The sequence below is a fragment of the Perca fluviatilis genome, chromosome 2, assembly GCF_010015445.1.
Source record: "Perca fluviatilis chromosome 2, GENO_Pfluv_1.0, whole genome shotgun sequence".
Classification (NCBI taxonomy): domain Eukaryota; kingdom Metazoa; phylum Chordata; class Actinopteri; order Perciformes; family Percidae; genus Perca; species Perca fluviatilis.
Genome location: NC_053113.1, coordinates 23,043,656 through 23,057,479, shown reverse-complemented (window position 1 = coordinate 23,057,479; position 13,824 = coordinate 23,043,656). Strand labels below are relative to the sequence as shown.

The 13,824-nt window shown below is 40.0% G+C and overlaps 1 protein-coding gene across 1 annotated transcript in view; it reads right to left on the bottom strand.

Annotated features, from left to right (window-relative positions):
* The window catches only part of gramd1bb (GRAM domain containing 1Bb), a 98,734-nt gene extending 91,051 nt beyond the window's left edge, over positions 1–7,683 (bottom strand). Inside the window, exon 1 of the mRNA XM_039784908.1 lies at positions 7,509–7,683. The gene's annotated coding sequence lies outside the window, so the exon portion shown is untranslated. The remainder of the gene's footprint in view (positions 1–7,508) is intronic.
* Between the last annotated feature and the right edge of the window lie 6,141 nt (positions 7,684–13,824).

Below are 13,824 nucleotides of genomic sequence, written 5' to 3'. Positions count from 1 at the left end.
AACATTGTTATCTGTGTAACAGCGATAGCCAGCCAAATATTGAGGGTTCCATTTGGATTTCAGCCAGCACAAATTCATTCGCAAATATTTGACTCAAAGCAATTGGACTATTTAAAGGTCAGTGCTAAAAGACAGGAGCACTGTGCACTTCAGTGAGCAAATTCCACATTCTTGGTGAAATAAAACCTTTTAAAATTCTTACTTAAGAAAGGGATTTGTTGTTTATATTGTGCTCAATGCAGGAACTAAACATATTTCAACAATTTTAAATTACAAAAAGGTTAAATATTTAAGGTCTAAACTAGACATTCTACCATATACAGTAGGTTACTTCTTCACATAATCTCGGTTTTCTGCTATAATTACAAATCGTTCAACATTTTGTACACTGCTTTTTATTAATAAAAAATAATCAATGGGACAACTGTTAGACAAGCTTTAACAATCCAAAATGAAAATGCTATAAGAACCCAACCGTACTATGTTTTTACAACAATGTATTTTTCTAATAAAAAGATGCAACTGGGTCATTACTAATGATGTCCTTGTATGTTACAAATGATTAAGATAGAACAGACAAATCATAGATACAAATTAGTTATTTATCCACTCCACTTGCATTAATAAATTATGATGAACTCATTGTTTAGTATTCATTAGGAGAGGTGTGAATATAATGTATGCATGTTCCACCGTGGCACTGTTTATGTTCCAATAAACATGTGCAATGCAGAGCTAAGCAAATGCACACATACATAACCACACACACTGTGACCTGGAGGCGGAGTGTGGAGGTGGGGAGACATCATGCATTAATGATGACAATATGTTTCCTGTTACAGTTTCACACCTTCTAGTAGCCTCAGGTCCTACTTTGGCATCACAGGGCTCAACTTAGCCGATCAGGTGATGTCATGGCTGAGTAGCGAGCATATGGGCATGGCTGAGGATTTAGTTAAAGAGTGTTGTTTGGTTGTTTTGTTATGGTTTTTATTTTATGTGTTGATATTTTTAGATTAGTCATGTATTAGAAACCCTGTGAAACACTGCTCTCTAGCTGTGCAGTGTAAGTACACTATGATAATATTAAATAAAATAGAGTGCACAGCAGGATGGACTCTAATGGTCGAGCCGTCTTGTGTCTCAGTGCCTTGTGCACTTTGCCATGCATACGTTAGCGGAGTCAACAGATGGACCTACCACTGAGGCGCTTTGCTGTTACAGCTGAGATAGAGATCACAGTTTTCCATCACCGTGATGGCTACACAGCCCACAATGACCATGTGATTGCTTGCCTTTTACGAGTCATTAGTGACCATCAAAGTTCAGCTCTATTGTTTTGCTGCGTCTCTATTCTTAGCACGGTGTCCCTGTCTGCACTATGTCAAAGACCGTGGGCAGATTACAGATGCATGCTGATGCTGATTGAACTGGAACTTGTAAAAATACATGCAGCATTAGGTGCTCTCATTAGTCAAATGAATTCTGTACAGTGGCACAAAACAGATTATCTGAGGACTGGCAAATATCTTTGTCATGGTGGATAAAGTATGACCTATAACAATGAAGAGGCTGCTGTAACAATCCTTACCTATCTATCTGTATAGATACAGGATAAAAAGGTCTGGATGCTGGATACTTGTACAAACGTATTTAAGTAAATCTCAGTAAATCTAACCCTAAATAAGTTAATTACCGTGCTATAAAACTAAAGTGTAACAAATGGCCAAAACGGATGTGAAAACCCATTTATTTAAAAGGAAAGAAGTAATTTATTCTATATTCTCCTTGATCTTTTTCTCACAGGCATGATGCTACTGATGTGCACATTGAGTCAATACTAAACAAACCGCTCCCCATATTAAACTTGACCATTGAGCAATTACTCATTCATGTAGGAGTGCATCATGCAACGCACCAGGGTTGCAATATGTTATTACGGTAGAATTACTAGTGATGGGAAAATATTGCATGCACTGTGAAGCTATGATGAGATTATTAACCCTGCTCACGTAACAAGCTTCATTCCATCTTACCTTTTCCCTTTCCCGTGCTACTCTACTGTATAAATCTGTGTGAGTGCTGACTTGCTGTAAAGACAAATGAAGGAACACATTGTACTGCAAATACCCTGCAATCAAAACAGACTTACTTTCTTTGTGGAGCCTAACTCAAGGAGGTTGCAAGGTTATTTTCAGTAATTTATTACTTACATATAAGTAACATTAACAGCTACAAAAGCTAAAAGACTATCCCACAAGGCTTCCTCACAAATTTTGGGAGTTTTCATTAGGTTACATATACAAACTTTTAACATACAGCTACCTAAATTGTGCATTCGGATGTGCCCAGAGTGCACACTTCTTAATGAGAGCAGCCACGCAATCGTCCTCCAGTTCTCATCACAAAAAGGGCTGCCTCCTCCTTCTCTTTGGTCCTTGTCTATACTGTAGAGAATTTCTGTACGGATTAAAGCCATAGCTTTCATCTCTTATTTAGACACCCTCCCTTCTAAAAATAGCCTTGTTACACTATGGAAACATGCACAGCTCTTTGGTGAAGTATGTAGTATTAACACAGTATGTCGTATTATGTAATGCTGTACCGAAGACCCGAGAGTCACAACTGATGAAAGGGAGTTTAAACAAACCAAAAAAATTCTGACTGAATGAGTTTGGTTGGTTTCAAAATGATTGCACCTTAATTAAGGGTAGGCACTAGGAATGCTACAACTAAATGGTGCTGATCCGAATTGGCCAAATCTGTTCTGAATCAATTTGAGTTGAAAGAAAAAAAGCCATGCAGTGGCAGAATAATGCTTCATTTTATGCCTACTTGTTCTTCACAACGTTTTCAGAAGGCTGGACGTCACCTCCTCATTGAAACACTCCCCATACAGTAGCTGAATAATTGGTACACATTCGATTCCCAGTGGAAGTTTTTCAAAGCAAAGTCAAAGTAGGACAGAGTCGTAAACTGAGGAGAATCAAATGAACCAGTAAAACAGCCTGTTATGAATAAATAAGTAACTAAATATGTACACTAATGCACAGGTACATCTATTGGGAAGTCCAACTGCGCTGTCTGCGTCTCAGAACTGCGGCCTCCTTGGTCTCGTGAGATTATCGTTGCCCACGTGTGCATGACGTCAGAGCAAGTCGGGATCAAGTCGGACACAAATCTAACCGGCATGCATTGGGCGGCGATCGCCGGTGATCGATTCTGTGCAGATCTGGCTCATCTCGAACGAGCCTATTAACCAAAAAAAGTCAACGGATTCAAATTATCTTACATAAAGTCCATAATAGCTCGATTCAGCTTTCAAGTCACCAAATACAAAGGCAGTTTATGGTTCTTAACAGAACGGCAAGATTAGTCTAAATAAGGTCTAATTGGTTCTATTAGATTTTTACCGAAATTAGAAGCCATTAAGTGAGGCTAGTTAATGAATTGATGGCCAGACAGTATATTTGGACCTGTCACGCTATTCTGCCTCTCACATTTGGTGTTGCTAATACGAACGAATGACGTGTTTATGTAGCTGCAAGCTGCACTGACACTACCGCAGCACTAATCTTGTACATTACATTACTTTAGACGATGCTCCTAATTACATCCTTTTCAGACTTTAAGGTAATATACCAACCAATGTTGTCAGAGCTTATAAATATGATAAAAATCTTCTGAAATATATCAAAGAATCTGCTCGGTTTCCGCTTTTGGAGCTTCAGCAGATACAATTAATCTTCTCCCATCTGAGGGTGTGAGACTGTGCCAATTTTTAGATCCATGCTGCTCACAACTTCTCATAGATGGATAATTAACTCACAATCACGTGAACTGCACCGTTTGCTGACAAACTGTTTGAATCATTTTACATTGTTTATGAAATAATTTCTCCTAGTCAGGTATTCAAACTGATGGTTGAAACCCTGTTAAAAGTCTCTTTACCATAATGTCATGGAGTGACATATCAGTGAATAATGCCGTAAGCTTTCACAGTTCCCTCTTTTTCAGTAACAACACTAATATGAAAAAGGAGCCTTTAAAATGATTTAAGAAAATGTTTGTCAAATATCAATACCGAGGAAATCCATGCCTAGACCAAACAACTAGACCACACAAAATGCTTAACAGGGAGAAAGCACAGCCCACAAAACACATTCTCTAGTACTGAGGTACTGATAATAAACCTATAGCATAGTCATCTCAATAGACTGTAATAGACATACTTATTGGCAACGTTTATAATAAACAACTAAAGTAATTATAGGTTGCTGGTGTTGATAATATACATTTAGAATGTACTCCATCAGAAATCTATGACCAGGGTCACCATTAGAAAGCCTGAAAAGACAGGACAATAATCAATATAACAAAAATCGACATAATCAACAAGTGAAAACAACGGGACTTTGAAGTGTAGCTCAAAAAACAACCCTTACATTATACTGAAACATCTCACCCTGTAACATAATCTATAAAACAACTGTACTTCACTACTGAGGTAAAAACAACTGCACTGTCTGTTCACCAACTGCCATTTCCTGTGGGGTTAAGAAACATTTTCCCAGGCCTGACAGCCACAAAAAGCTGAGAGAAGAGGGGCTATCGGAAACTGGGAGACATGAAACTGTGGGATGCATTCAAAGTGGTCTTATTCACAGAGAGAGAGAAAGCGAGAGAGCTGGCCCCAGCGACAGCCACGGTGACTGCTCTCATTGGGAGCACGTTGCAGTTTTGCTGCAAGTGACCTACGGGACTTTCCACAGCATCTCCGGAACAGCAATACAGTCAAGAGTTCTAGAGAACTCTTTTCTTAGACGCTGCAGTCATTGTGTTGGTTAAGAAATGTCTATAACACCTACTGAAACTGTTTCCCAGACACTAACTGTTCTAACAGTTTATTTCTGAATGTGTCAAGTATTGTGTGCGCTATAAATAAAACACACACACACACACACACACACACACACACACACACACACACACACACACACACACACACACACACACACACACACCTGCTGTGACTGAGGTATAAGCTGCAGATTCAGCTTGAGCCCGCCCGGGAGACTTCATGTGCACAACACCACCTACATGTCCTCTCAAACAGCTAGGCAGCAGGCCCCCAACTTCACCTTCCAGGCAGCGCGGCAATGGTTATAGTTAGGGTTAAGGTGAGGGTTAATTGCCCAGAAGGCAACGTTGGAGGCTTAAAACACCATTGAGCCCAGCGTGCCCACAGGGTCTGTCTCCATAAGGGAGAGAAGACGGCTGGCGAAATTCACGAAAGGCTGGTATCTATCTCGTGAACACCTTTACACATTCACAATCACCGACCCGACTCTTAGCAAACAAGCGATTGCGCCTGCTTTAGAAAGTTAACTAGTCGCAAGTTTGCGGTAAAATGCAGTTGGGTTGTCGAGGTCAAAACACTAGATGTAGCAGCTGTGAATCAAATAAACGTATTATGAATAATGTTATGTCATTTTTTACTCTTACACTGAATGTTTGCTGCTTCAATCCAGATGAGTATTGAACAGTATTTTCCGCGACTGAAAAAGGCACATGTTGAGGATGAGGACCATGCCTGAACCGGAGGTATCAGTCTGAAACAGAGATGAACAGTCCGACCAGTGGAATTAGTTAGGTTATTAATTTGTTTACAATATTTTCAGGCTTCAACCAGTGAAAGACAGGGTCAGGGAGAGCAAGAGATATATTCGTTAGGCATTGAAGTAGGAGAGGAGGACAACATCCAACAGCGTAATCCTCCTCAGTTTTTGATACTTGTTGACACCCCCAGCCCCCAGTGATACGGGGCGAGCCCCCCTGCCACAAATTGCTTTCTAATCTGTGGGAAACACTGTATTTACCCAAATGTGCGTCCGAGACCACCAGCAGCTCCAGAGGGTGTATCAGCAGATAAAGACATTATTTAATTGTCACTTAAAGGCCAACTTCCTTTACTCAAAGTAAAGTACACACGATTATACAGGAAGAACTCCTCTGATCAGAGGATTGTTACAAACAGAAACAAGCACAACAAATACAGCTATTGGTCAACAACATCTAAACTCGAGAATAAAAATGATAAAAAAAAACACAAAAACTAAACTCTATAGAAAACCGGGAACATCCTTTAACGTGAGGTTACCCTGTGATTTCACTCTGTGTTGCATTTACTGTATGGTGCCTGTGTGGCGACCTGACTCCTTTTGGTCTGTGACCCCAAAACAAATTCTTTGCTCAGGGAATTATGGGATTCTACTTGACCCTCATTTTCACACTAGCAAACTTGCACTAACTACAAACAAGATGGCGATGTACACAGGACATATGGCATGTCAGGAACAAATCAAACACTTAGGACCAAACTGAAAAACAAAATGAAACACACTAAATAAAAATTAGTACACTTATACAAAGCATTTTATTACAACTTAACCTGCACCTAAAAAACGTTTTACTGTACAAGTGACTAAGTAAAACGTCAAAGTTAAAACTTGGAAAAAGTGGCCTACAGTAGGATGGTTGTTTGACGAGTGGGCTCTAGTATCAGGTTAAGGCCCATATGCACACAGAAAGGACTTGCATTTTTAGACTTTCATGACTCGTGCCAGCATTAACATCAATGTGTACAGGACCTGAAGTTAGTATGTGAAATCAGTGGTGTCGGACTGGGGGGGAAAAGGGGACCGAGTACCCAGGGCCCTCATGTGAGAAGGGCCCAAAAAGACGCTAGAATGAAATGCTGAGGATGAGGGGAGGGGCCCATAGAAAATGCCTTTCTACAGGGCCCAGAATTTTGTGCTACGCCCCTGTATGAAATATATAACAAAAACAAAGAAACTGAAAAAAGAAACTGAAAATAGTAATTTCTATGAATATCGACAACTAACTTAAATGCAGTGGCATGCAGAGGTGGTGGGGATCGAACCCCCACCCGTGCGACTGATGCAAACAGCGCTGGCCAGTTTCTTTAGGCACAGAAGCAACCCCTGGTCCACAGAGCAGGTGCAAACACAGCACGTAGCCTACATGTCTGAACAATTATCTTAGATAGACATGCTTATTTGAACACTTAGTAAAGTTAGGTGATGCGCGCACACAGCGGCGTCTGAGACAGGCAGCAGGATCTGGACAGACACAGCAAGGATATATAAAGTCCTTTGCTTACAACGATGCAGGAGATTCCGAATTATGGGATAGGCTATCAGAAAATCAATAGGCCTATATTGTGTACTCAACACCCTACGGTTTAATCAACGTAGCCTATTTAATCAATGTCGAGGTAGGCTATATAGCCTACATTGTGAATCTAAACATTATGTCGCGCGCGAGTTTTCCTTGGTTTATTAAACTGCTAAACTGAGGTGGTTTCGGGTTGACAGCGCAAAACGCGTTTCGACAAAGCAACTAGACTACTGTAAAGTCAAACTAAGCAGTGTGTGTACCTCAGTAAAAGTCTGACATGTTTCACCAGCGTCAGAGGTCCGTTTTACCTTCGATTCAACCTCGCCGACTTCCACAAACTTGTCCGTTCAACAGACTCCCACACCGAGAGGTCTCCGGAGGATAACTTCACAGACGGTACTCGTCCATGTTAACAGGTTGAATAAATCCGGTTGAAGTCGGCTGCTTTGTTTGGCAAACTCAAATCAGTACATCTCGGAGGCGGAGACCGCAGCCCGTTACTTTACGGATGAGAGCCGCACAGAGCAGACCACCGAGCAGTGACCTATCGCTGTCTGACCAAACACCACCAATCAACTCCCTCCTTTAACCTCTTAGTGGCCCGAGTGCTGCCTGAAATCGACCTGATTTTTTTAATTCCCATGGTGTAGAATGTTATTATTCTTAAAATGTAGTATCTCTGGATCAGTGTGCATTTGGTAGCCTGTTAAATAGTTTATCTATTCACAGGATACTTTACACTCATTCTACAGAAAAGGCACTGATAAGGAATGCATAAAAAACTTTTTATCAAATATTATATATTATATTTCTATTCAATCAACACATTGGACAAAAGCAGATATATGAACTCACATGGCCATCTAAAATTATTTCAGGGTCCTTGACATGAAGAGATTTGAAGGCCTCTGATTTACAGTGATTGGACATAATATATTCAAGGTTCATTCAATATATTCAGAATAAGATTCAATATATTCAAACTTCAAATAAATAATTTCCTAAACGGCATGCCATTTTATATATATATATATAAAAAATAAATAAATATATATAAAATTATTTCAGCAATGTACAGTTTTATTACATTAATGGTTTGTTTGGATTAGCCTAATGAGATTTACGGTGTCTATAAAAAGTATGAATGTTTTAGTTTTATTGTTTTCCAACACCAAATCCTTTAAGTGGCTTTTTAACACTGTTCAATCCATAAAAGAACCTTTATTGTCAAAGTGAAAACAGATCTCTACAAAGTGATCTGAATTAATTACAAATATTAAATACAAAATGCATGTCTGCACAAGTATTCCCCCCTTTAATAGGACACTATTAAATCACCACTGTTGCAGCCAAATGGTCACACAACTAGTTCAATGGAGATCACTGAATGTGTGTAGTCAGAGTATAGTATACATTCTGTATTTAGAAGGTAGATTTGATGATGAGTACTACAATAAAAGAAAATCAAAGAAACACATCCATACAGTAAAGTACTACACATAGTGTATATTGTGAGTGTCTGTATACAGTGGCACCAGCAGGGTGCACACTCTCTCAGATTTTTACCAGAAACCCACCAGACTTTTTAACTTTGTGTTTTTGTTGTGATGTCGATTTGGTTTCTGCTGCCATTGCAATGTAACAATTACTGTAACAACCTTCTAATGCAGGTGGACGTCAAGTGAGTGACAGGATTTCTGTAACATGCTGTATCCAAAATGTCCACCTGTGTAAAACTACTACAGGTACTTCAAAACAATAGATAGATAGATCCACATTTCATTTGATCCTCTTTTGCACAGTCAAGCTGACCTTCAACACTACCCATCAGTTTAAAAAGATTACAGCCTGTAGTGACTTGTTATGTCACAGATCATGAAGCGTGACCTTTTCTGCCTCTTTGGGAACAAAGGGTTAAAGGTTACAGACAATGTGGGCAGTCTGTCTGTTGGTGTGCGATTATGTGTGTGTTTGTGTATTTCCACCGCTCCCTCTCCCAGTGTGACTTTTTCTAGGGCCTTGTGCACGGAGCATGCAAAAGCCCGTTGTCTGGCAGAAACAACTCTGTTCTCGGATTCTATGGACGGCTTGAACAATGTCTCTTTTGATAAGAAAGTGACAGAAAGAAAGGAGAGCGAGAGAAAAAAAAGGCAGACAGTCCAACAGATGAGACAGATCTGCAGTTATTATCTAAAAACAATCAACATCATTCACTGTCTCAAAAGAGACTTCGTACTAGAGAAATAAGGCTTCTGAGAAAGCCTATAAAGCTTGAATCTGTCAGTTCACTTATGAGATACATTTTGATCTTACAGGTGTATTTGCTGAACAGATCAAACCACAAGTGGCATTGGATTTCCATTACAGTGCCATTTTGACATGCAGATGAAATATGCAGCCCCCCCCCCCCTCTAGTCTTAATTTAAACTCCCATATCTCAACAAAAAAACATGGCTTCTGATTGGCTTCCATTGGTCTGCTATTCTGAGGATACAAAAAAATGGGTTAACATTCTTTCTGAATCATTTTTTTCCCCTGTTAAAATCTTCTACCTTTGTTACTTCAAAGATCGGTAAATGCATCAAACAACTGAAGCAAAATCTCCCCAGACTTTAACTTGCTTAATATTAATGTACAGTACCGGGCGTTTTATATACAACATATTCTTGGATGAATCTAACTATATTTCATGTGTAGAGACAGACAAGCATGACACATAGTATATACTAAATAGATAGATCACTTTACTGGGACAGATAATGGATTTTAACACTACTGACGCTGGAGGGTAATGGGATTAATTTGGGTTCTCCCAGGTGTATGAATAACTGGTATGGACTGATAAGAGGGCAAATGGCAATCAAAGCGTTAGAGAAAAAGTGAATTTGAATTGTTTTTTTTACATTTGGATTTAAAACCAATTGTCTTCCCTGCTTCTCCTAAATCACTGCCAAAGTTTGTGTGTCAGAGTCCAAGTGTGTTTCTTGTGTGACAGAAAGCTACACTGTCCGTTTCTCGAAGTTGGGTACTCAGCCTGAAAATAGCAACTGTTTGATAAGACTCCAATTATACAGTGACAGGGTTCTCTTACAGCAAGTCAGTGCTCTGAGGAATAGCAACTCACTGCAGGTTGCGGTTGTTGTGCAGTCAGTGAAAGTAATTCATGGCACACACTTTGGAACTACCATGCCATTCATATACAACACATTACTGCCAATTGGGCAGCTTGCATACTCATAAAATCACATATCAGTTATCCATTAGCCCACATGCACAGAGCGGCTGCTGTGTCAAAATAAGAGGAACCCTTTACAATATAAGACAATAGCTGTGTCTGAAACTACTCCTTATTTAGTATGTTGTGCACTTTATTTACCCTCCGCCACTTTTATTGGTCTGTATTCTGAAAGTGAAATGTATCCATCATTTAGTGCCCTCAAAAGCTCCTATACTGAAAAAAATTCCCAATCCCACAATGCAATGTGTCACATTTTAAAGACCCATTTACCCTTGTGTGACTCTACAATCCACAGTAATGATGCAAAATGATGATTCATAAGTGTACGAAACCTCGATTTACTGCTCACTTTAGAGCAAACTACTGAGTCTCTATAAAAAAGGAAGTAGTGAACGAATGAATGAGGGAGTGATTACAAACACAGCCAACAGCTCTATCGTAAAATATGGCTTTCAAAATTGTGTTAAAAATATATGTTTTATTAACTTGTTTCTGTTATTTTGTCCACTGTCTGTGTGTCTTCTAATAAGTGTAGGTGCATATACACATGCCCCGACATGTGACAACCCATCAACTGGCTGAGTGGTCACCATTAGAATTGTGGCAATGTTTTACTGTAGAAAAGGAGAAGGTGGAATGCCAAAGAGAAGATGATGTGTTTTGAGAGTTTGAGGCAGTTCAGGAGAAGGTAAGCCTGTACAAACCTCCAGTAATTAGCTGGGTACTTTGGTGTGCTCATTTAAGCTACCATAAAATTACCTATTAGCACATACACACGTGTACAATCAAGTAAACATAAATGACCCTAGTGATGCATTTCTTTAAAGTTTCTCCCTTTAAAAAAAATTTTTTAAAAAGTGTTTTTTTTTTTAAAAGGTGTTTTTTTAAACTTTTTTTTCTACCCCCCCCCCCCAGGAGCAACTGGAGAAAACTCCCTATATCTGTTGGAAACCTGAACTAGCCTCAGGTTCACTACCCAATTTCTAAGGTAGTTTTAAGTGCTGTCTGGCTTACCCTATTACTGACCCATCACCTGAAACAGTTTTGAGGTTCAAGCTACCTCAGATTGACAGACACTAGCAACAGTAGTGGGTGATAAGGTAAACAAGGGAGACTATCTACATGCACTTTACTAAATTGCCACATATAGCTATACTGCACAGCCTGCTGCACTGTACAATTTAATACTCATAATAATGTATGAGTCTGTGAGTGCTGGAGAGATAGAATAAAAAGGGAGGAAAGTGGACAAAAGGAGGGTAAAAGAAAAAGAGGGATGGAGAACGAGAGAGACAGAACGAGAGAGACCAACAGTGGCAGATGTTGGAGAATCTGCACTTTCCTAAATTCTTGGCAAAGTTATTGCAGAATGCTCCAACACCACATTCATCTTCAGCTGCCTATCTGGCAGATCCAGAAGAATGGAGAGAGATGAATCTGTAGTAGTTATTATTTACTCCCCCTCGTCCCTGCACTGACTGATGAAAAGACTCTTTCACATACATGTTGTGTACAAGATATGAGGTAATATACAGAACAGGCGTGGGGTTGAGACAATTTTGCTTGGTTTCTACGGAAACAATAGGAAGATAAATGGTCGTTCCCTGCTATATTTAACTTCAGATTATAAAAGTTTGTTCACTGGTGTGTTGCATGTATGGTTTATTTTATTCTGGTTTGCAAAGGAGTTTAAATTAGTAGAACTGCAATAAAATCATTTGTTGTTGTGTGATTATTTTCTGAAAATTAATAAACACTTGTTAAAAAAAAAAAATAATAACAATAAAATCATTGTGGGTTTTATTTCAAACACCAGATTGGAGTGAACAGTGGTTTATTTTGACTTCATGAATAAGGTTGATTTCATCCTACAAAGTATTAAAGGTCCGATGACATGGTGCTCTTTGGATGCTTTTCTATAGACCTTAGTGGTCCCCTAATACTATATTAGAAGTCTCTTTCCTGAAATTCAGCCTTGGTGCAGAATTACAGCCACTAGAGCCAGTCCTACAATGAGCTTTCCTTAGGATGTGCCATTTCTGTGTCTGTAGCTATTGAGGAGGAGAGAGGGGGGGGCAAGGTGGAGGTGTGGCCTTGACAAACTGCCACTTTGCTCATTTGAAAGCCATGATGTCTCTCTCTCATGAGTTGGCCAAATTCTCTGGGCGGGCAAAGCAGAGAAAGGGGAGGTAACCTTGCTTGTTATGACCTCATAAGGAGCAAGATTCCAGAACGGCCCATCTTAGCTTTCATTTTCTCAAAGGCAGAGCAGGATACCCAGGGCTCGGTTTACACCTATCACCATTTCAAGCCAATTGGGGACCATAGGCAGGCTGGGGGAACTCATATTAATGTTAAAAAACCTCAAAGTGAAATTTCCATGCCATGGGACCTTTAAAGCCAGCTTTGCTGCCCCCCAAGCACATATGTACACACACGTACACACACACACACACACACACACACACATTGAACAAATAACTATAGCGCATAATTATCCCTTATATGATGTTGCAGTGAGGATATCATAAACACCTACTTCCGTATGAGGGTTATTGGCCAATAAGGTTAATGCTTTTTCACCCAGTCTGTCAAAATAAAATTGCAAAGTGTCTTTATTGTTGCAGTGGTAGGAGATTAAAGGACCCAATTGCAGAGACGAGGCAGGCAGGCAGGAGATGGTTGGGGCTCAGGGATTTATTAATGAAACACAAAATCAACCAAGAGAGACTTGAGGCTTCAACAGGCAAAAAATCCAAAGTCCAGAAAAATCCAAAGAAATCCAAAAAACCAAGGAAGTACAAAAACGGGAAACACTGAAACTAACAGGAGCTGACGCAGACGCATACAAACTGACACAGACTGGCAGCAGAGCTGAAGATCTTTGCCCGAACCCGACGGGTAATTTCTCTTATTTTACACGGGCTCGGGCTTCGGGGTGCATGGTAAATTAGCGGTCAGGTGATGCGTTTCGATTAGCGTGAAAATGGATCCTGAGGAGGTGAAACAGAGGCTGGTCTCTGGAGGACTTAATTAATTTCTTTGTTCCAACTTCCAAGTGGCCGATAGCCTCCTCCGTTAGTCATGAATAAATTTTGTTAAAACATGTCTAAATGACTTGTTCTTTACGAAAGACAAAGGAGCTGTGTGCGTGCGGCGCGGTCTCTTTTTTTCTTTCTCTCCCTTTTCCGCCTTGTGGTGCGTGTGCCCGCTCGCGGTGTGAAGCGCGTGTCCGCGCTATTCTCCGACAATCTAAAGACTGCTGATAGACGGCCTTTTGTACAGTCGGGCTGTAAACTGGGTCGGGCTTTTAAAAAGCTGTCAATCAAAATGTACTCTTTGGGCTCGGGCCGAACTCTGTCGGGCTCGGGCCTTTTCGGGCCATA